Source organism: Plecotus auritus (genome assembly GCF_963455305.1).
Source record: "Plecotus auritus genome assembly, chromosome: 3".
NCBI classification, from domain to species: Eukaryota; Metazoa; Chordata; class Mammalia; order Chiroptera; family Vespertilionidae; genus Plecotus; species Plecotus auritus.
Window position 1 is genome coordinate 193676052 of NC_137772.1, and position 25577 is coordinate 193701628.

Genomic DNA, 25577 nt, shown 5'->3' on the forward strand with positions numbered 1-25577 from the left:
GGTTGAAAAATAACAAATCATTATCCAAGTGGAAAAGAATGCCATAAATTTAAACCCCTACTCTTCCCTCTCTCTTCCTATCTCTGTTCTCTAACATTTTTCTGTCCCCTTTGTGGGTAACATGCCTGCCATATTCTGGTGCTAACTTTTGCCTGGTTTTTGCCTCGCTCTCTCTTTTTTAATATTTATTGATATTAGAGAGAGGAAGGAAGAGAGAGAGAAACATCAATTTGTTGTTCCACTCATTTATGCATTCATTGGTTGCTTTTTGTATGTGCCCTGACTGGGGATCAAACTTGCAACCGTAGCATATTGGGTCGATGCTCTAACCAACTGAGCTACCCAGCCAGTACAAACTCCTCTCTTATTGTGGCCCAATAAGATTAGCAATAATGAATAATAATCAATAAACACTTGGAGCTTGGTTTATGTGTGTTAGATGGATTATGTTGTTTAATTATCAGAGTACAGTTTTGCAGAAAGTATCACTATTAACCCCATTTTACAGATGAGCAAGCAATGCAGAGAGGGCAGATGATCTAAGAGCACATGACAAGTGTGTAGACCAGGACACCAAATTCTGAGTCCCTATCACTGAGAAATAGACCTCAGATTCAAGTAACAGGACCCAGGGACAATGGTTTGAATAGGGAAGAGTTTGTTTCTCTTCCATAATACAAGAGGATCACATACCGCCAAAGCCAGCTGTTCCAGCATGCTCTGAAGGGCCCAGGCTCCTTCTAGATTTCTCTTCCACCACACCAAGGAGAGACACATTCTTGCTGTAATGCTTACAAGAGGGCTGGTAGGGTTTCGGCAGGTTTGCTCTAGCTCATGTCAAGGCAGGAAGTAGAAGCACAGAGAGCAAAGAGCAGAAGGTCCAAAGCAGTCAGAACTCTCCCCCTTCAAGTTCCATTTATATCTCAGTGCTATTAGCAGGATTCTATTTACATGTTTAATTGCTTTATTATAATAAAGAGATATTAGGTAGCCAGTTAGTATTCTCTGACACAGCTTTTAACCCCCTGCCACACTGCTTTTTCAGTCCTATTACAAAAATAAGAATATGGAATTTATAAAAATTATGTAAAATAAACCATACATTTTAATTTGTCTAAGGTTTCCTTCAATTATGCTTATTAAAATACATGCCCACACACATATACAAATAGACACACAAAAATATATGTCTCTTGAATTAAAGATATCCATATTCTGATGGAATCTTTTCTATAGAATCTTCAGTAAATATTTAACACAGACCTGCTTATCAGGGGTTGGTTATTAAGTTAATCTGGAATGAGAAACTGAGACATTAACCAAATTTAGAGAAATTGTTAACTGATTAAATCCTGTCTCCAAATTAAAAAATGCTAATTGATAGATAGTTATTGGGATAGAAATGTTTTCCTATAGCATAGACTATTCTGAGTTGTTTATTTTTCTCTCAAGCCTGTTGAAACAAAAATTCTAATCACAATATTATCTGCAGGATGCAGTATGTTTTCAACTTCAAGAGAATGAAATTCTATGAACTGAATTATCACTTTGTATCCTAATGTTTGAATAAAAACAAGAGGTTTACATTTAAGCAATGAGAGAATGTTGGTTGAAAATTGCTGTAAGCTATAGTGTATAACTTCTTTACTCAAATGGCCTTTCTTTGACAAAGATTTGTCTTTGTTCCCTGTTACCTCAGTTTCTCCATTTAGAAACACTACCATATATACAAGACTTGTTCATGGAGTTGTGTTTTTTTCCCCAGTAAAATATATTACAACAAGTGGCCCTGTGCACGGAATTCGTGCATGGGTGTGTGTGTGTGTGTGTGTGTGTGTGTGTGTGTGTGTGTCCATCAGCCCGGCCTGCAGCCTCTCCAATCTGGGACCCCTTGGGGGATGTCCGACTGCCAGTTTAGGCCCAACCCCTGTCCCACACTCTGGGACTGCTGGCTCCTAACCTCTTACCTGCCTGCCTGCTTAATCGCCCCTAACCACTATGCCTGCCATCCCCCACCGGCCTGATCACCCCCAACTACCCCCCCTCCGCTGGCCTGATCACCCCCAACTGCCCTCCACTCCTGGTCTGATCACTCCTAACTGCCTCTGCCTCGGCCCCACCACCATGGCTTTGTCTGGAAGGACGTCCAGAAGGTCTCCATGTCTAATTAGCATATTGCCCTTTTATTAGTATAGATAAAATGACAATTCATAGGAATTCTGGCTAACTCGATGCTCTTCTCTTTTTACCCATGTGTATAGTACACATTGTTTTATTATGTCATTGTGAATGTGCTTAGTATATACCAGGGGTGGGGAACATCTGGCCCAGGGGCCATATAAGGCCCATGGAATAATTTGGTCTGGTCCTTCCAAGGTATTAAGGGTGAGTTAATTAAATGTCTGACCAAATCTAGCAGGAACATTTTTAAGTTGACAATTTTGTATGACCCACGAATGATATTATAAATATCCAAATGGCCCTTGGCAGAAAAAAGGTTCCCCACCCCTGGTATATATTATTGTTTTGATAACGAATTGGCCCTCAACTGCTTCATATATAAGAACCATGTGCTTAAAAGCAGATAGTACAAAGTTGAACCAAACCAAATATATATTTTTTAATGTCTTTGTATATGGAACATATATAAACAAGTAGGCAGACTCTACCCACTCCAGGATATTTGTTAGGAGTTTTAGGTTTGTTCTTAACAAATTCCTAACATGAGTGTATTTTCTAATTGATTGAGAATGTTGGTTAGTTGAATTATCTTTAAGCAAGGATATATAGACTTTTAACATTGAGTACAACTTTATATAGTCTTGTCAAATTTGGCTTACCTCCATTAGAGGAAATTAGGACAATTGGTGAATATAGACTAAAAAGATAAGCATTTTGGATTATTTAGGTTCATAACTTTCTCTCTTATTCAGTAATTGTTTTTAATTTTAATTAGGCAGGTATATTGAGTTTTCCTCCTTCCCATTTTAATATTAAATTTGCCAAAGGTCTTTTTCATATAAAATAAATATGTATGAAAAGGTAATTAATATAAAATATTTTGCTCTAATTACTTGAATATTTCATGTGAAAGTATTAAATAGACCTAAATTAGTTGAATAATTGTCTCAGTTCCCTTTTAGTTTATATGTTGAAATCATGGTCTTAGATCATAACTAATAATTTTTCAGTCACAGGAAGGGAACTGAATTTATCTTAAGTTGGTGGTTATGAACAACTTGGTGACTTCCAGAAATGTGAATTTACTTGTTTTTAAAGATGACTCATTTAGTATAAAATTTCATGTGATAATTTTCATCAATATTCATGATGTGATCATGTAAAATTTTTTCTAATGTTGTTTTCCATAAAACAGATTATTTTAGACTGCAACTAGTAGATAATTACTTTGAGTTTTAAAGATAAGGATCACTCAATGTTTATAATCCCCCAAAACACACATATAGAGCCTATACTATGCCCATTTCTAATGCTAGCCCTTCAAATATAACTGAATCTTGCCATCAAGCCTATTATATAAGGAATCTCATTTTTTTTAACTTTATCAACTACTATAGTTGACAAAAGAGATTTCTAAAAGATAATTGTATTGATTAATTCAATTTCTGGGTCAAGCATAAGGTTGTAAATTGGAGATCACTCATAGAAATTGAATACAAGGAAAAATATTTTAAATATATTTTTTTGTGTGTGTGTATTGAATGATTTATGCTGAACTCCTAAAAGCTTTCCAACCTCACAGAACTTCAATAAACTTCTAATGGAGTACTGAATGCCAGCTCTATTTTTGTTGTTTGTACAGTAGGTGGGAAATCTTTAGCTAGTAGGACTAGTCTTTGTTTTAATTTCTGTTGAAAAACTCATGGACTAACACTTAGGGGCTTCTAATGTTTTAGTAAAAAATTTTCTGATGTAACCTACCATACATATATTTCTACAAGTTTAAATATATATTGACATGTTATTCCTAAAGTATAAGTAAACAGCTCTTATTTAGTTTTTTTTAAAATTAAAGTTATTGGGGTGACATTGGTCAAAATATCATTATATTTCACCAAACCCAGTTTTTATGCATATGTGTATATGAATAAATATCTCCATATGTGCGTTAATAATGTTCATATTATTGTATGTTTCATCAGATAATAAGTTCTCTAAATCAGAAACTGTTTTATCCACATTTTCATCTCCCCCAACAGAGTATAATTCACTGTCTTTTATACAGTGGATGCTAAATTAATGGGTGTAGTGAACGGTGACCAAAAGAATACACATTTAACCAAAGAAAAATATGCCTTTTGATTTTGATACTGGTACATGGGAAAGATATCACTAAATGGAAGTCCCCTTTATTGTCAATTAGAACTGTTTTATTCTTATCTACTTAGATGGATGCTAAGCTCGGCCACTTTTATATAGTTTTATTTATAATTGTAAACATGTAGAACCACATGAGGCCATCAATCAGTAGAGTGATGAGGGCCAAACAGAATTATTTCTGTAGGTGGCCAATTTTTTTTCAATCAAGGACAGCTGAAAGGTCATGATTAAAACAGAGATTTTCCTGAAATTGTAAGTAACTGTTAGTGACTGTTTTGTACAAAAATGTCAAAACTACTTTTTCTTCTAAAAAAGAAAATTATAAGCTCTAAAACTTTGGCAGTTTTCCAAATTTCACTTGCACTACTGTAATGTATTTTAATTACTGCACTGGAGTCAGTTTCTTTAAAAATATAAGGCAAAAATAAGCTAGTGTGATAGTGAGCATACATAGATTAAACAATAGGCATCTGATGCCTCACTGAGGTGCATCCTCATTACTCAAGATTAGCCAGGGGGTAGAATTGAACAATTTTCCTCAAGCAGTATGCATAGCACTCATTTATAATTTTATAGAGAGATGAAAAGTGATATCACTAGGTATTTCTTTCTATTAAACATGGCAGTGATAGTGGAGCTATTTAAGTAATTTGTTTCATGTACACCAATTAGAAAAGGCATTCAAGGATAGCAAATGTTGCTAGTGAATTCTGTAGGTGGCCCTTTATTCTCTGAGTTAGAATTGACTTCAGTCTCTGAGTAGTGGCAGGGAGGACTCACTGCTGATTGTCATCATCTTTCAGGTGAGGTATGTACAGGAAGTCCTGACCATCGGTAGTCATTAAAGATTCCTCAGAACCTTTGTAGCAAGAGGGATTTAACCATAGTGTCCTGGTCAGTTTCCAAATCGGGTAATTACATTCTGGCATCTAAGGTCCTCCTGCAGCTTCTCTTTTGATTGTTTGTTTGTTTGGGTGTTCTTGTTGTCATTGCTTTGCTATATGGAAGCTGTAGTATTTTTTTGGATGCATCTCTCCTTGGGTTTATGCCGTTATGTGCTTTTAATCTTCATTAGGCTATACTAGAAGAGTTTTATCAGATGATTATTATTTTAGTCTGAATTAAAAATTTGCGTTTCATACTTTACACTCTGTAATTTTTATTTTATTTAAAAATATTTTTTTGATTTCAGAGAGAAAGGGAGAGGGAGACAGAGATAGAAGCATCAATGATGAGAGAGAATCACTGATTGGCTGCCTCCTGCAGGCCCCACACTGGGGATGGATCCCACAACCCAGGCATATGTCCTGACCGGAAATCAAACCATGACCTCCTGGTTCATAGGTTGACACTCAACCACTGAGCCATGACAGTTGGGTTGTTATTTTTTTTAAAGAGACACACATAAAGGAACAAATGAATAGAAATAATGGCAGGAGGAGCAGACATATGGTGGCAGACATAGGCTGCTATTGGAGATATGGAGGAAGACACTGAAGGCAGAGAAGATGAATGACAGTGGATTTGGGGAAGGATTGCAAGATGCAATGTGATTTCACTTAGAATTAAAAATTGATTAAGTTTCATTTGAGCCCACGAATGACATTTCCATGTTATATGCCAATCTTTTTTATCCCATTGTTAAGCATGTTAAATTTGGATTTATAAGGCAGAAGGATATATATCTGATCTTAAGAGCAATTTTTGATATGTCATAGTTTTGATGGCCATGTTTTGAATTAGATATTTCATTCATGATTATATTTTATCAGTACTAGAGGCCCAGTGCATGAAATCCATGCACAGGGGTGGGAGGTTCCTCAGCCCACCTCTCGCAATCCAGGACCCCTTGGGGAATGTCCCACTGCAGGATCGGGCCTAAACCGGCTGTCGGACAACCCTCTTGCAATCTGGGACCACTAGCTCCTAACCACTCGCCTGCCTGCCTGCCTGATCGCTCCTAACCACTCTGCCTGCCTCCCTGATTTCCCCTAATCCCTCTGCCTGCCTGCCTGATCACCCCTAACCACTTGCCTGCCTGCCTGATCACCCCTAACCTCCTCTGCCTCAGCCCCCACCACTGCAGCTTCGTCCGGAATGATGTCCGGAAGGTCGTTTGGCTGTCCGGTGTAATTGGCATATTATGCTTTTATTATTATAGATAATCTACAAGAAGATAAAATTTTATCAAATTAACATTTGTTGGATGCCAACCATATCAAAAGATCTGCATTTGATGTATTACTCTTAAAGATACTTTATTTGGTCCAAAAAGAAAAACAACATCTACCATATATTTATCCTATTATATTTATACTGGATTAAAATTGATTTTTTTTTTTAGTTTTGCTGTTATTTTATTTATTCAACAAGAAATATGATAAAACAAAATTCAAAATAATTTAGACTCAACCCAAGCATAAATTTTACCAATTAATTTTACAACCTACCCTGCCAACAGCATTATATAGTAGGAGAAGCATAAGCCCATGTGTCAAAAGAGCTGGGTTTTTTATTTTTAATGCTGGCTCTCACAAGCTCTGTAATTTGCAAATGGAACGTTGCTTAGCTTCTCTGACCTAGTTCCTTCATTGAAAATAGGAATGATTCTAATATTTTTTGCCTTCCCAAATGGTAGAAAATAATTTCCCTTTAAAATAAACTCTAAACTACAATATAGTGTTTTTCTCACTAATACTTTATTGTTTATCACATTGGTTTTACAAATAATTCTCATTTAGAAATTACTCTTCATAAGTTTCCTGGAATTTTAACTTGAGACTAAACCTGTTCTGGGTTCTATATAATGGAACTTTTCTCTTCCCAATGTCACAGCCTCTGAAATATTTTCTCCCAATACTGAATGGTTTTGCTCTTCTCTAATTCATCTTTTTACCAATCTAGAAAACATAGGATAAAAAAGAAAAGCCTTTAATATTTCTCCGCCATGCATAGTTAATCTGAAAATATCTATACCTGACTAAATCAGGGCTCGGTTACTACAGAAGGCTGAAAACTGAATTTTGGAGTAGATGGCCAATAAGGAGTAGGGTATTGAAGTAGATCTTAGCACTCTGAGGAAGCTCATACATACCAAGCATCAGATTATCTCATAGCAGGAAATTATTTTGAACGATGGGTGATGAATGTCTAGCTGTGGGAAGTAGGGAGTATTCCAGGGAATAAGGGTGGAATGCCTTGACTGCAGATACATCAACAGATAGCAAGAAGCAGATACACTGATAAACTGGCCTGGAGCAACAGGGAAAGTGGGCAGAAGTAGCAGAAACTAAATTTTCACCCAAGATTAAAAACCTGATAACAGAAGACCTACAGTAAAGAATATGGAAATTAGACATGGACTTAGTAAGTGAGCAAACACAAAAATTAAGTTACTGAAACTGCTGAAAAGCAGGATCCTGGCTACTAGAACTATGAGGTCTGGCTTCAGGGGCCGAATACTGAAATAACATATCAATATCACCCTCTTTGGCTTTCTTGCTCTAAGATCTTCTAATGGCCATCTCCTTTCTCTCTCCTAAATTCAAGGCAAGAGAAGGGAGAATTTATGTACATTTAGAGAACACGATCCTCATTATTTTTGCTCTTTTCTTCACTTTTATGTCAATCAAAGGAAGGTTACTTTCTACCTTATTTGATTCTTTCCTCTCAACCATCATCAGCTTTCTCTACTTGGGGTTTCTATAATCTGGGTAAAAGCATTACACCAAAATTTATTGTTTTAAAACACATTTTAGCCGAATTTAACATATGAGATTGGGATTCATCTTAAATCAAAAGTGTATCATAATTTAATTGCCAGAGTATTTTTCTTGCTGATACATAAAATATGGGGTTGCCCTCAATAAATGGCATCTTGGATGAAATGCAAAGCATATCTAACTAAGAATCTATTGCTGCCAACCATAGTTTCATACCAATCTGAATTATAAAGACCCCAGAATATTTACAGTGTCACATGATGTCACTGACATTGACTGTCACCAGGGTTTGCTGGAGCCCCAGTAGTTTGTAAAAACCCCGAGGGCCTAAAGCACCTTTCCCCAGCTTGCCACATTCTCATTATAGGGGAAAAGAGCAAGCAGAGAGTCTTCAAAAGAAGAGACTCTATACAGATTTTTAAGAACTACTTTGTGTCTTTATAGTAGGAATGCATTCATTGCATCACACATCGCCTTTCTCCAAATAGAATTTTTTTATCAGACTTTAGATAGTCCCTGCCTTCTCCATTTATATACATATACTAGTATATCCATGTGTCCAAGAGTGACATCCAGGTGTTTGGAAAAGAACACAGGTTCTCCTTTCTTTAGTGGATCCTTATCCCAGTCAGGAACCTCTTGGTTACATTCATGTGCTTTCACAATTCTTCTCAGTTTCCCAAAACTGAGGTTTAACTTTGTGTTTTCTGTATTGACTTCTCTGATCACAATATCCTCCCAAAATTCTCATCTTTGTCTGTCTAAAAGGAGCACAGATTTGTGACTGGGACATTTGTATAACACAAGGAACATTTTTTTCTAATTGACTATCTGAAAAGAAATAGATACTTGCAAGGTAGTTTACATCATTGCTTAAATTTCTTTTGAATTGCCATATCTTTGGTCCTGTCATAAATAATTCTTCTCCTATTATAAGAGCTGTAAAATAGATCTCATTGGTAAGTCTGCTATTTGGAATGTGTCCCAATATTAGACCTTAATATTTGGGCAATGTCTTGATTTCATGATTTTATGAAGCATAATATACATAAAATTTTTCACATAAAGGTTTCATAGGAAGAAAATGGTATATAAGGCCAATGAGAAAGTACAATATAATTTTATTTGAAAAATGATATGGGGGGATTGTGGGTAAAAGCTATAATCTAGAGACTAGATTCCATTTAGGGAGAATTAGATGTTAGGATGAGACCTTATAGATGAGAAATTACAATACTCTTACTTACTTGGGGTCCTCGATTGGAAATTATCCACTCATATATTTATACAGTGGAATATTATGCAGCTGTAAAAAAGAAAGAACTCTTACCATTTGAAACAGCATGGATGGACCTGAAAGTATTATGCTAAGCAAAATAAGCCAGTCAGAGAAAGATAAGTATCACATGATTTCATTCATATATGGTATCTAATGAACAAAATAAACTGATGAAAACAGATTCAGAGAAATAAAAGCATGGAACAGACTGATGAATTTCAGAGAGAAGCCAAGGGTGGGGGTTGGGGGAGAGTAATTAACTGGGTTCACAGACAATGGAGTGGTAAAGGCCTGGGAGGGGCGGGTGTGCAATGGAGGCTGTCAGTGGGAAAACAAACAAACAAACAAACAAACAAACAAACAAAGGGGACATCTGTAATACTTTCAAGAATAAAGATAAATTAAAAAAAGAAATTATCCATTTATTTAGCACCACATTCATAGTTGATGAAGTGTTAGAAATATTTGAAATCACCTGTCAGTAGTCCCCAAGGAAGAGTAATGTATCCTGAATATCTCTGACTGCATGGATGTGAGAAAGAGCTCTCCTACAATAAAATAATTTCACATAGTTTCAAATTTACAAATTTAAAAGACTAATAAGAGGGTTTTGCTTTCTTTGTAGTGTGGATAGGCCTTTGAAGTATTAGAAAACAGGCAGGCTCCTGCTTATTATGCTTTCGTGGTACACTTCACCAGTTAGAAAGTCCCAGGAAGAGAGTTTGGATGCTGAATGTGTGCATTATCAGGGAGTTCAAGTTCTAACAGCCATCTCAAAGCCTTGACTATTGAAGACATTTCCAGTAATTGCTAGTGAGTGAGTGGAAGCTTTGAGACACATTGGGGAAAAGTTATCATAACAAAAATGAGGTGTAATAATGGTACTTGACTTGGGGTAGGCATTCAGTTTAGGATTTCTATCCTTGTAGATGTTTTCTGGTGGAATATCTCAAACAATATCATTGAAACTAAAGGAATATCATTTTCAAAATATCATTTTTGGAAATCGCTTTTCTATAACTACACATATAAGAGAATATGTGAGTCATTGTCACTTCTTACTTGCAGCATTTTGTTAAACTCTTAGCTGGTTTTTCCACCTTTAGGCTCTTTCTATGATAATCTATTGTACAAACTACACATGACTAGTCTTTCTAAATCACAGCTCTGGTCCTGTTACTCTGGTACTCAGAAATGGCAATGGTTCCCTAAATGACCAGCTGAATGACATATAACCTTATTAGCCTGATGATATTCAAGACCCTGTGTGCTTGGGCCCTGTCTTTGATGCTGTTACTATTAGCTTAGTCAACTGTCTTCCTTCTTATAAAATCTTCACACATTGTTTTGGAAATAATAGCTTTTTTTCCCACTTTTAAGTATTATAAAAATATTTGTTGGTTGACTCCTCTTGTGTCTCCATGTAGCCTACATATAATAGATGCATTTGCTATTATAAAGAATGAAAATATATTGGGTAAATTAAAGATTCTGCATACATATCTCAAAGTACTGATTATCAGTGAGCTCTTGGTCACTTATGAATTTCCCCAAACTTAGCTCTTCATGCTACCTAACTCAAGCTTTTGCCTTATTCATTTAAATTCTAACTTAGGAAGTACACAGATCGAAATGAAGTATTCAAATCACTTGAAAAGGAAGAGAGTCATTCAGCTTTTATTCTCTCCTGGCTTTTGATCATAACTATACTTCTCTGTGAGCAATCCAATAAAAATTCCCATTGAGTTGCAGTGTTTCCTTTCAACTCAAATTTATAGCCTACTATCAGTAGATTAACAATCCATTAAAATCTATAAGAACAGCAGAAGTTACATATTCCTTTTGCTGTAGTAAAGATTTTTTAAAAGATTTTATATTAAAACTCTGTTGCTAAGTAGTGATATTATTAGGCCATTTTACAGTCAAACTTGGCTTGTCCTTAAGGCATGGAAGACTGCACAGGTGTAGCTTCCCATATTCCATGAGATTGCATTTTGGACAGATGATTTAGACACAGTTAATTTTTTTATGTCAGAAAGACAATGCCAGACTCCATTAAGAAACAGCATGATAAGTGGTAATGAGGAGGATAGTTGGCAAAGAACATGCTAGGAAGGGGTGATAACAGGTTCAGAGAAAGTAGTTGTCCTGTAAATAGCAAGAAAAATGAAAGTGAAGAAAAGGTGAGAGGTCAAGGATAGAGATATAAATTAAAACTAGTAGATGGATTAATCTCAACCAAACAATCACAATGCCCAATCTTGTAAAAAACACTCATATAAAGTACAATAGATGAAAATGTATCTGTCTGTGTCTTATCTTTTCAAATTGATGCTTTCCTTTGAATGTGAGGCTGTATTCTCTTTGCTATAAATTAACACGCTCAGAGCATCTTACTGTCTTGCAGATATTTAAGAATTAAATTTCATATTAGATGTCACATTTGTAGCTCAGAAGGCAGCAAGACTTTAATGGGTTGGAATGCTATATTTCCCTGTTTTCCCAGGTGATTTGCCATCACCAGGTCTTAGATCAATCAATTACACTAATAAAATATGATACTATTACAGAGTTGTCTTTGTACCGGATGTGATACCCAAACTCTTCTTAGCTATTCAAAGTAAAAGTTCTAATTATAGTATGCTTGGATGGAACTGATTGTGTGTGTGTGTGTGTGTGTGTGTGTGTGTGTGTGTGTGTGTGTGTGTTTTAATTAAGACAGAGTTTATTCCTAGTCAAAACTGATTTGAGTCTTTAAAATGTCCAGGGACCCAAGGATATGTGAATTTTATATGATATTATAGTTAGGTTGAGACTATTGGTTCCTCATCAATAAACCTGAAGATCCTGGACAATTCTATAACTTGAAATTGTTCTTATATGAATGCTGATGTCTAGTTGGCTCCATACAAGTACATCAATCCAGTGATTAATATGCAGTCCTGGTAACAGTCACTGTCTTCACAAGGGAGAAAGGTGTATATGATCAGACAACAAAGCCATTAAAACATTGTCAAATAACAATACTGTTATTGCAGAATAGAACAAATTAATTATGTTACTATGTTTTTTTCCTATATCATTGGTGTGGCCTCTTCCTGATAATTTTTAGGTCAATTTAGAATCTTCCTCCTCCTTTTCCTCCTCCCTGCTCTCATCCTCCTCCTCCCTCTTCCATTTCTTCTCCTTCCCCTTCAATTCTTCCTTCTCCTTCTTCTGCTTCTTTCTCCTGATGGTCTTATATAATTGTTTCAAAGTTTTGATGATCCTACTTCCTAGAACTTCTCTTGGTATTTTCCCCTACTTTTACTTTTTCTCAATATTTTTATGATGTTTTCTTTTCTACAAAAGCATTCCAGGTTTATTGGAGAAATGCTAGGGGGATGGAATAGGCAAAATAATAAGAATAAATATTTAAAATACAACTATAATTCTGCTCATAGAAGATGACTAGTAAGATTTTTGGTAAAGAGTCTTTAATTTTAAAAATTAACTTTGTATAATAGTTAACAATATAAACTATAAATTAACTTTGTATAATAGTTAACAAAATAAATTTATGTTAATATATATGTTTTTATACAAACTGATACATACTATAATGCCATTAGAGCCTACTTTTTAATTTAATGATATGAAAATACTTTCATATAGTTAAGCTTCCTTTATGTCTCATTTTAATCACTGTATGTTTTGTATTTTATTTTACTATATGAATGTGCCAGAATTAATGCATCAAATTGTTTTGGATCAATTAGTTTTGGTTTCTCTTGTTTTGGGGTCAGTTAATTTTGCTTTCTCTTTCCTACTTTTTATTCCTATTGCCACTCTTGGGGTCAAAATGCTCATCATAGCTTGCTTGGTCTATTTTAACATTAGTTTAAGTGATTGCTTGTACTCAGTGAACTATCCAATCCTTACAGAATAAGTAAAACAGCCAAATAAATAAATAAACAACTCATAAGATTATGGTTTGAACAAAGGCTTTGATGACTTTAAATTTTATTCAGAAAAAAGTTCACATTTGTTAGAATTTATATAGATTCTTCTCTAATTTAATCATGACCTACCTTTTTTATTTAACCTACATTCACTTCATACTCTCTGTGACTCCTTAAATACTTTGCTACTTCAATGCCTTTGCCCATATTCTTTCTTTTCTCTAATAACACTTTTTACTTTTGTTTCTCTTGTATTATCCCAATCATTCTTTATTTTTATTATTATATTTTTTCATCCTCAACCAAAGATACTTTTTACATTGAGTGAGGGAGACAGATCGATTGGTTGCCTCCTCATGCCTCCAACCCGGACCAGAGATTGAGCCTGCAACTGAGGTAGATGCCTTTGGGAATCAAGCCCTCAACCCGTCAGTCCACTAGACGATGCTGTAACCATTGAGCAAACAGGCTAGGGCATACTCATTCTTTAAAGGTAAGCTCAAATTCACCTCCCTCCTCTGTGTCCCTATTGCATTTTGCTGTTGCCCCTGCTATGTAATCTATTGGGAGGACATGATATAATATATCCATGATATAATCTCAGTTTCATCATTCATTCATTCAACAAATATTATTAAGTACATCATATGTGCCAGTCCTTGTATGGAACTCTGGAATACAACAACAAGTAAATAATATTAATATTGGGGTAATATTTACTATGGAATGCCTATGTGCCCAGGCATATATTCCAAATGCTTTATATACGTGAACTCACTTAATCCTCACAACAATTTCTATTCCTAACCCCCTTTTAAGAATGAGGAAATTCTGGTACCAACCAGTTAAACATGGTGAAGGTTACAAAGTTAATAAGTAGCAAAACAGGGATTCAAACCCAGATGGTCTGGTTCTGGAATATGTTCTTATAGTCAACTAGAGGCCCGGTGCATGAATTCACGCACAGTGGAGGTAGAGTGGGAGGAGGGACCACGGGAAGTTGGCCTCTGGTCCTGAGGAGGGAGCCAGCCCTCGGCCCGCCTGGGAAAGGTGCCGCGTCCACCCGTTTCCTGTCCCAGCCTGGGCCCGAAGGTCCCACCAGGGTTGGGAGAGGAGGCAATGGTTGCTGGGCCAGGTGTGGAAGGAATGGATGCCAACACCGGCATTCACACCCCACCACCACACGGTTTCCCACCTCCCCCTCTCCTCCTTCCCTCGCCACCATGCCACCACCACGGTGGACAGGCAGTCTCTGGGGAAGGGAGAGGAAGGGAGCGAGACAAACCCTTGTGTCGAGGGCTGACTTTCAATAGATCGCAGCAAGGGAGCTGCTCTGCCACATAAGAAATCCCAACCCAGAAGCAAGTCTCTATGAATGGTTTAGCACCAGCCAACCGGAGGGAGGGGCTGTGAGAGGTTGGCTGTGGGAGTGCACTGATCACCAGGGGGCAGCTCCTGCATTGAGTGTCTGCTCCCTGGTGGTCAGTGCGTGTCATAGCGACTGGTCGACCGGTTGTTCTGGTCTTTCCGGTCAACTGGTCATAATAGTCGCTTACGCTTTTATATATAGATAGATAAGCTTGATTGCCTCCTAAACAAAGAAAATTAGACACAGACTCTGCCTTTCTGGCACTTCCATGTTAGTGGAGGAGACATACATCAAATAAATAGCAAACATACAAATATAAAATTACTAGAGGCCTGGTGCACAAAATTTGTGCACTCAGAGGGGGGGGTCCCTCAGCCCAGCCTGCACCCTCTCACAGTCCGGGATCCCTCGGGGGATGTCTGCCTGCCAGCTTAGGTTTGATCCTCAGGGGCCTAAACCAGCAGTCAGACATCCCTCTCGCAGTCCAGGACCACTCGCTTCTTACTGCCCACCTGCAGTGGAGGCGCGAGAGGCTCCTGTCACCACTGCTGTGCTCTCCAGCCATGGGCCTGGCTGCTGGATGGGCAGCGCTGCACTCAGTGAGCCTGGCTTCTGAGTGCAGCAGTGGTTGGTGGGAGCCTCTCCCGCCTCCGAGGCAGTGCTAAGGAGCAGCGAGCCCGGCTTCTGGCTGAGCAGCGCTCCCACAGGGGGAGCACACTGACCACCAGGGGGCAGCTCCTGCATTGAGCGTCTGCCCCCTGGTGGTCTGTGCGCGTCATAGCGACTGGTCGTTCCACTGTTTGGTCGATGTGCATATTAGGGTTTTATTATATAGGATGGTATGGCAAAAATAATATATTTTACATACTTATGAGAGTTGTATTTCTTAACTTTCTTCCTCACAATGTGCCATTTGAGGCTACATCTGAAGAAAAAGTAGGAATGGATTAGGTAAAATATGTATGACAGCAAAAAGAGGGAAGTATGGGACAGGTGCAGAAAACAGTATGTGCACAAGAACTATTGATATCCACATTTTACAGGTGAGAAAATAGAGGCACAGAAGTTAAATCCTTTGGCAACTTCAAATAGAAAGTGTGGAGTCAGGCTTCAAACCCTTGCTTTTTGGCTCCAGAATGTGTGATCAATCCATGTTGACTCAGGAATGATCACTTCTTAGGTGTTACAGAAAAACAAAAAATCAAACCAGTGAAACAGTGTGGCACTTTCAGTAAGAACTATTTGGAAATTTTTGAAATTTTTGAATTTTTTCTAATATTCATATATTTAGGACTTCACATTAGGTTGCTGTAAGGTAAAATTATTTCATACAGTCTATATGTAAAACTAGAGGCCCAGTGCACAAATTTATGTACCAGTGGAGTCCTTCAGCCTGGCCTGTGGGACTGGGCCGAAACTGGTTCTCCAACATCCCCTGAGGGGTCCTGGATTGCAAGAGGGCACAGGCCAGGCCGAGGGACTGCACCAATGCTTGATCAGGGCCATGGAGGGATACGGGAGGTTGGGCCAGCCGGGGAGGGACTGCAGGAGGGCTCCAGGGTGTGTCTGGCCCATCTCGCTCAGTCCTGATTGGCCGGACCCCAGCAGCAAGCTAACCTGCCGTTCAGAGCACCTGCCCCCTGGTGGTCAGTGCACATCATAGCAACTGGTCGACCAGTCAACTGTCTGCCCCACTGGTGTCAGTGCATGTCATAGTGAGCAGTTGAGTGGCTTTAGCATATATTAGCATATTACACTTTGATTGATTGAACAGCCAACCAGCTGACCAGACACTTAGCATATTAGGCTTTTATTATATAGGAGGCTTGCTAGGTATCTACTGTCTAGTGAGAACATAGATGAGGAAATTTTGACTCAGATAGATTACATGCAGGGACAGCTTAGTTCTGTTCCTTATGGTGCACTGCAACATAATGGCAAATGCAAAATAAACTTAGCTGTGGGGAAGCACAGGGAGACCTTTGCAGTCATTCCTTGAGTGTAAGAAAACACATGCATACTGTTTTCAATATGGTTTTTAAATTGTGGGAATATCAGCTGTTTGTGAAATAGAAAGAAAATTAGGATTCAAAATGTTTTTCCAGTAGAGGAGTATACAGTTTTATTGGGACATTAAAAAATAGCCTAAGTATGGCTCCAAATTGATACATAATCTCCTAGGAAATGAATAGCAATAGCAAATATTTTTATGATGTTCTTGTATGTTGGTGCCAGAATATGGTTCTTAGCTTCTTTGTGTGAGAAATCTTACCATTTATATAAACTATAATCCTGGTAAATGTGGGACTATCTCCACAAGAATTAACCATTTAAAATCCTGGAGGGTTTTTTTTTTCTATTCATATATTTAGGACTTTTCCAATGAAATATATATATATTCTATAATTAAAATGTGTTGGAGAAAGTTTTACTTTCATGGAAAGTACCCTGTAGGTGAAAAGAGAAAAAAATCTCAATAACACATATTTTTCTTTGTAACTCCATCAACAACAACAAAATCCTAATTTGGACAACTAATATGCTTAAGTATTCTCTGAAAAGAACTATAATATATTCAAACTGTTTAGTTGCTCCCACAAATCATTTTGCTTTACAGCTTTGATCTTGAAATATGTGGACTGATGTCTGATTTATGCTCTTGGTCCTTCTTGTAGATAGTTAAGTGTTCTTGCTTAATGTTATTAAATAAGCCCAAAGCTGCAAATGGGCCTCCATGATGCAAGGCATTTGATAAAGACTTTTCTTTTTACATTATATACCTTGTCCTTTTGGTTAAATTAGATGTGGCCCACTAATGCCTTTTTGTCCTTCAGGAAAGTATTCACTATCATTTTCACTTGCATCTCCTGAAATTCCTTTATTTTGATTTATAAAAACTATTATCTCTAAAAATTTGAGTGACAATGGTCAAAAAAGGTTATTTGGCTGAAAAATCTATCCTGTTCTATAATCTATGAATTGGCTCCTAATTTACTTCTACATAGAAGATATTTCACAGAAAACAAATCTGGTGCCACGAAAAAATCAAAAGTTGGGTTTGTTTACATAGTACACACATGGCACTGAAAACTAAGAAGGTTGTAAACATACCCATTTGAAAACTCTAGACCAAATTCTAAGAAGGCATATATAGAAGGCTGTTTTTGAATTATGATTATTCATTTCATTTTTCTTTCCCACTGAACTTTCAGCTGTCTAAGGGTAAGATTTCATTAATTTTTTGGCTCCAGAACCTAGAGCAGTACTCAGTAAATTTTAAAAGTAGGACAATAACAGTAATAATATCCAATGTGTTTTATTGTTTACTATGTGCCAGGCACTAATCTAGGTTCTTCTCATATGTTATGCCATTCAGTTGTCACAAAAGCTCTAACAGACAGGCTATATTATGTCCCTCGTTTACATAAGAGGAAATTGAGGAAATTTAAGTATATTGTTTTATGACCACACTAGAGGCCTGATGCACAAAATTCGTGCAGGAGTAGGCCTTCCTTCCTCCGCTGCTGGCACTGGCTTCCTTCTGGCACTCGGGGTCTGGGCTTCCCTTGCAGCCCCAGCTTCATCTGGAAGGTCGTCTGGAAGTCTAATTAGCATACTATGCTTTTATTATTGTAGATAGTAAGCAGAGATGTATATGCTAAAACAATATAAATAGATAAAAAGGACAGAATCTTTGTTATTTCTATATTTATTAGCTAGCTATATGTTACTACTCAGTCATTAATTTAGATGTGTTCATTTTGATATGGTTATCTGAATGAAAACTGAGACAGGATTGGTTGACAGATCATGGAGCAACAGGAAAATATAATCAAACCTATAAGAGCAGAGAAGAGAGTGGAGCTATAATTAACTCTAGTTAATTTTTTTATACCCAATCCAGTATCCTATATAATAAAGAGCTAATATGCTAATTAGACTGGATGGCGGAACCGCCTTCCAGAACTACCTTCCGGAATGACCAGTAGGTGGGGTGTGGGGCCACAGGGCCACGAGGCAGCTGGGGCCAAGAGGCAGCCGGGGGGCCAATGCAGCTGGGGCTGGGAAGGCCTACTCTTGCATGAATTTTGCGCATCGGGCCGCTAGTATATAATAACATGAGAGAACATCTCACTTTATTTAAATGCAAACCTAGGCACTATCTATTCAATGGAATCAACCCAAATAGGTCATAGAGCCCATGTTTAAGATGGATATAGTATCATGAATTCTTGAAAAACTCCAGCAATTCCTCAGTAAGGTACAATATAGCAAGTTTTTCTTACAGCATTGAAACATTCTGCCACCTCTCCAGGTGAGAGACAGGGGAAGTAGATAGTTTATGCTGACAGCCATGTACCAGGAAAAATACTTCTCTATAAACACTGAATCGCCCTAATGGTGATATGCTCACAATGAGAGACACAGGAGATCTTAGACCTAGAAAATCCCAATCCATGCTTACTCTGGCCATGAATGAGCTGAGTAGAATGGTGGTGGAATCATATCACTTACATTACTGCTTAAACTTTTCCCTATTTCTGCTAGATGAAAATAGTTGCAGTTCTTATAAGAAAATGTATGATGTGACATTGAAGTATAATCATGTAGAAATTTTATAATTTGTAATATAAACAATGCTTTTAACTTCTATGCTGCTTAAATTAATGTTCCACGAAATTTTGGATGGAGGGTAAGGACAAAGAAGAACACCAAAGGAATGTTGACTGAGAGGGCAGATTAGACCGGCACAGTAATGCCAGCTATGAAAGAGCCTCAGTGCATGCCTCAGTGCTATCAAGTAGTGGCAAAATTCCAGACTGGTTAAATGGGCATTGAAAGATCCATACAGTCTCTGTAGGTCCTTAGCCTTAGATTTAGAAACTTATTTGCAGTAGCTTTTGTAGGAGGGATTGCATTCCTGGAACTAATTTGTGTCAACTAAATTTACAAGAAATCAATACACAGTTGACCCTTGAACAACATGGCTCTGAACTGCTCAGGTCCACGTATGCACAGATTTCTTTCAATGGATACATACAGCACTGCAAATGTATTTTATCTCCCTATGACCTTCTTAAAGCTTTCTCTGTAGGTAACTTTATTATAAGAATAGAGTATGTAAAAATATAACTGACAAAATATGTGTTAATGGACTGTTTATGTTATTGTAAGGCTTCCAGGCAAGTTTTTTGTGGAGTCAAAGTTACATGCGTATTTTCTACTGCCTGGGGGGTTGGCACCCCTAACCCTTGTGTTGTTCAAGGGTCAATGGCATACAGTTACCCTAAGACATTTAATTACCAACTTATCTAGAAATCTCATCACTAGAGAAGTTTCCTTGGGCTACTTGTTGATCTATTTCTGAAGATTGTTCTTCAACATTGAGGGAGGATGGAGGGAGTGAGATGATTTTAACTGAAGTCAGTAGACTCTGAGGCCTTGTATGCCCTCTTCTCTCCTAGAAGATTTAACTCCTTTACTCACTGAATAGACCAGAATACTTAGCCAGCTGTCGAAGTAACTTATTGGAGCACCTTTTCCATGGAAAATTAAAAAAAAAAAATAAGCTTTCCCTGTGGCTCCTTTGCTTGTGGGTTTTCTAGATACTGTTCAGTTAGGTAAAGAAAGCTGTAGAACGTTAAGTGCTTCTTTAACTCACAGTTCAAATACCAGTAACTTCCATTAGTTATATTTTAGCTTTCTTGATAACATCTGAGAGATAAGATTTAAGAAGCACTCTGATATATGCTGACAAACTATTTTAGCAGTCATTTTTTTCAGGTTCTTTTTTCATTGATTTTCATTAAATTTTATTTCAGAAGGTTATATGCTCTGAGATTGTCCTCAAATTCTGTTCTTATTTGGAGTCCCTCAAAGACAGGACTGGTGGGGAGAGCATGGGCTTGGAAGTGAGGCAGATCCACATGAAAGCTGAGAGGTCTTAGGAATAGTACTTGATCTCATAGTTTGCCCATCTGTAAAATAGGAATAATTAAACCTGTTTTATAGAGTTGCATGGAGTACAATAACTGTTACAAGTAGGTCCTAAAAAACTTAGCTTTCTTTTCTATATTAAAAAGTTCCTTTAAAAATATTTTTATTGATTTCAGGGAAAGGGAGAGAGAGAGAGAGAGAGATATCAATGATGACAGAGAATCATTGATTAGCTACCTCCTGCAAACCCCACACTGGGGATCAAGCCCACAGACGGAGCATGAGCCCTGACTGGGAATAGAACCATGACCTCTTGGTTCTTAGGTGGATGCTCCACCACTGAGCAATGCCAGCTGGGCATTAAGAAGTTCTTAGAAGAAAACAAGATGAAATAAAATACCATAGATACATTTAACGAGGTTTCTTTTTTATTTTATTTTTTAAAAATCAAGCTCTTTTTTGGGAACTAAGGTGATCATACTTTCCAAGTTGAAAACTGACCTAAGTCATGATCTGAAGATGACACTGAATATTTGAAACTGAGACCGCCATAAATAAACTTTGTTACTGTGACTCTGAACCATTTGGACACCTTATTCATGATATTGAGTGATTACTATGGATTTTCAAGATAGCATTCATTGTTCTATTGCTGTTGTCTGGACTACCCTAGAGTTTGGTGGTAACTACACACCATTTATAAAATTAAACTGCTATGTTCATCCTTGAAACAAATGTTAATCTATTGTGCTGGAAAGGATCCCATTGGGGCACACAAATTAACAGTTCTTAATCAATTTTAACAGAGTGTCTTTTGAATAGGAAGGACTCAGTGACTGGTTTAAGTAGAATCCAGGGACTCCATTGAGTGCTATGGATTTTGTTGTCCCAAGAAAATAATGAAAATAAATCTATTGTTTTGCCTCAGGTTAAAATTGTACATTATTATATGAACAATGTCTGAAATCCCCTAAATATACTTAAAGGTGTGGGAGGTGAGCATCATCATACCTTTAATATAGAAACAACCATTAAATATGGAAATAGCATGACTATAAATCCAAAATTTTGAAGATTTGGAAGAGAAAATTCTGGAGACAAACCTTGGGCTCCATTTCTAGATTATTCTGATACTCATTGTCCCCATGATCTATTTAGGCAATAATCATAAAGTATCCCAGGGAGTTTGACAAAATATCACATTTGCATTTTTCTAGTGTCCTTATGAATTTTCTGAATATATCCTCTCAATGAGACACAACGGTGCAATGGTTAGCAGAGGTCATTGGAATCAGATTGCCTGTATTTGAAGTCAGGTTCCATTAGCCCGTATGGGAGCTTAACTAAGTTGCTTCACCTCTAGATAGCCTCACGTTCCTCAGCTAAAGAATTGGGTAATAACAGCACTTTTCCTAATAATGTTAGTGAGAAGAATAAATGGTATTAAACTCTTAGCCCACAGAAAGACCCAAGGAATGTGAGTTTTTTATTGTTGCTTACCTTGGTCTAAGATGCACTTTAAACACAACCCAGGTTTTGATAAAGAAATGTTCTCTGATTATTTCGTTCAGTCACCAACTCTAAACCTAATTGATGAAAACAAAGCTTTGCTGGGCTTCTCTGAATGTGGTGGGAAATACTGTAAATTATTACTTCCTAAAGCAGGGGTGGGCAAACTTTTTGACTCGAGGGCCACAATGGGTTCTTAAACTGGACCGGAGGGCAGGAACAAAAGCATGGATGGAGTGTTTGTGTGAACTAATATAAATTCAAAGTAAAGGAGCGGAGGGGAGAGCAAGAGAACCCTCCGCTCTTTTGGCTCCGCGGGCCCGATAGAACAGCCGAACGGGCTGGATCCGGCCCGTGGGCCGTAGTTTGCCCACGACTGTCCTAAAGTAACAGTTTGGTCCATTAGTTGACAGGTAATCATCAGAAATTAGCTGTTTGTCTATTGCCCCAAGCTGCAAATCTAAGTACCAGGGAAAAGGCACCTTGCAGAATGTTAGGAGTTGAAAATATGAGAAACCTAGGATATTTAAGTTCAGTATTACCTTGGACTTCTGCTTCTCTAATCTATCCGTGGCCCCATGGAGTATATGTAATAACATGAGGGGACAGGACGAGACCTCTCACTGCCTTGATGATCATGGACTTACAAGAGGACTTTATTTAAACACAAATCCTCTGTATTAGCTGTATGTCATAGACTTACAGGCACTAGCTCTTCCATCCCTTGGGGGGAAACATGCTCATTTCAGTGGGCTCCTTAAAGCACAGAAGGCTGTGGGTGGCACTGATACCTTGCCAATGATTTAGCTCAAGATGAACTACTATATGTTTAAATAATATTTAAAACATACTCTTAGTAATTTTCCTCCATCCATCTTTAAAGATTTAACCATGTATGTTTTCTACAATTTACTCACCCTGCTTTTTTGCTTTTTTTTTTTAGCCCATTTTTTGTCTGTCTGAGGAGTCTCTTTGAGATTATTATTTTTTCTTCAAATGCAGGCCTATTTATTTAGAGCTAGGTTAACATTATAAATGATCAGCAAAATACATTAAACTAAATCAGTAAACATAAGCAGTATATATTATATCACATTAAAACTTTCAACTCCAAATGTTGTCCCTTGTTAATTCCTCATGATAGGCTATCCTCCCCCTAAAGAAGACAAGGCTCTTGGCACACTTTACCTGTCAAATGGAAAGATTTTACATTTAATGTAAAGATTTTATTTTACCTTTTTGAAAAAAAAATAAACTCGTACTTATTTATTTAATCAGTCAATACTTATTTACAAATATCAATTGTCCTGAGGGGAGAAGGGTAATGAGTTTGAAAGAGAATCAGCTAGCTTTATGACAGAGGTGTCATTGTCTAGGACAGATTGTTCAAGATGAGAACCCAGCGAACCCTAGGACAAGATCTGTGACATCAGGGGAGCTCTCTCTAATGAAAGCCTGTTTTTTTGTAGAGTTGGCAGATAATTTCTAATTTATTTGATATTTCTTATTGTCATATTCTGATCTAAGGTAATTGGTCTTCTCATGTTGGCTCCAGAGACCTTGTGTCATCTCATAGTGTCCTCTAGGGATGAACAGAGAGGGAACTAGGAATATATGCACATATGCATATCCTATATAATAAAAGCCTAATATGCAAATTGATTAAATGGCAGAACGACTGGTACTATGACACACACTGACCACCAGGGGGCAGATGCTCAATGCAGGAGCTGCCCCCAGACTGCAGGCCCCAGGCCAGCCAAGGTGGGTGCCAGTGGGGGTGCCCTGATCGCCCCGCAAGTTGCCCCGCAGATCAGCCCTGATCGCCAGCCAGGCCTAGAGACTCTACCCATGCACACATTTCATGCACCAGGCCTCTAATATCATCTGTAAATGCAAAAGACTGTGTAGCTTTGCCTCCAATGAGCATGCACTGTGCTTGCAATACAGGAAACGGGCCGTCTACCCACCATTATGGAAACAGAGCTTCTCAGAGCAGAGTACTGCTTCCAAAGGAGTCCTTCACCTCAAATCTGTACTTTTTTTTTTGGTATGTCCTAGCTCTGTTTTGGTTTGAGGTTGTTTTACCCCTTTGTGGGTTTCCCTATGTAGATATCACCCAGTCACACAAGCTTAACTGAAAATACTACTTGGAAAACTGCTGGTAAAGTGTTCTTATTATATAAAAGATGCTAGAGAACTAAACAAAGTGATACCAAGGAGATGAAAAGGAGGGATATTTAATTGCCATGAAAAGCATACAGTATGATTCTAAATATAATCAAGAAAAGTTGAGGATATTCGCATCCTCCCTTTAGTCTTAGGACAGCTGTGGACTATGCTTTGGGTCTTTAGGTAGGGTCTGCCAAGGAATGCTACAGATTCCAGGAGTAGCTCTTAGTTCCTACAGAAGTCCTTCCAGAAGGATGGCCAGTCAAGGCTGGCTACAGTGCATTCCCTTAGCATTTCTGTGCTTTTCTTTCTACTAATCTGTAAACATTCATTGGTTACTTGGTGATTATTTTCTCCATTGATTGTCTTCTTTAAAGGCAGAAAACTTATTTTTTCCTTGCTTTTGTTTTGAGTGCCCCCCACCCCATGTCTGGAATAGTAATTTGGCATGGTACTAATGAGGATCCCTTAGGCTCCTCCTAACTCTCCAAGTGATGATAATATCTGCTAGAATCAACACAGTCAGAAAACAAAGTAGCTAATTGTAGTCCTTGAAGAATGGTTTTCAAAAGTTTGCTGAATCTAAAATTCATCTAAGAAGCCTATCAAAATCAGGCTTTTGCGTCCCATTTCCCAAGTTTTGATTTGATAGGTCTTGGTTGTTCTTGAGAATCTATATTTTTTCATACTTCACTAGTGAAACATTGCTTATAGATCAGTCATTTCTGGTATAAATGAGGAATATATTCCTGATACCTTCTTATTCTTAACTATGACTGAACAGTAAAATTTACAGGGGATGCTTAGAAAAAAATGCCTGGGCCGCATACCCAGAAATTCTGATTTATTATGTTTAGTTTACAGCCCAAGAATTTATATCAAAATACCACCACTCCTTCCCCTGCCCTGCCCCCCTTTCCCAACAAAACGCCACAGGTGACTTTTTTTCTGTGCAGCCAAGATTGATAACCACTGCTTTAGCCCTTAACCTCCGAATGTCCTGATTTGAATAGTCCTCAATGATTACCAGGTAGAAAGCTGGAAAAGGTTGCTTTCCTTGTGAATACCTAATACAGGGCAGGAAAGGCCAGAAGATCAGCTGCCCCTCATTTATACATTGATTAAGTCTCAAAATATGACAAGCTGGGCTTAATGGTTAGGGGAGAAGTAAAGGAGCCCAGCAGATAGCGGGAAAATAGAGACCTCTTAGTCAGTTCCCTGAGTGTCACATCCATCTGCTGCGCTGAGTGATTAAAGCAGAGGCTCTAAACTGCACAGGGAGCCAGGCCCTGATTTGTTCAGGGTCA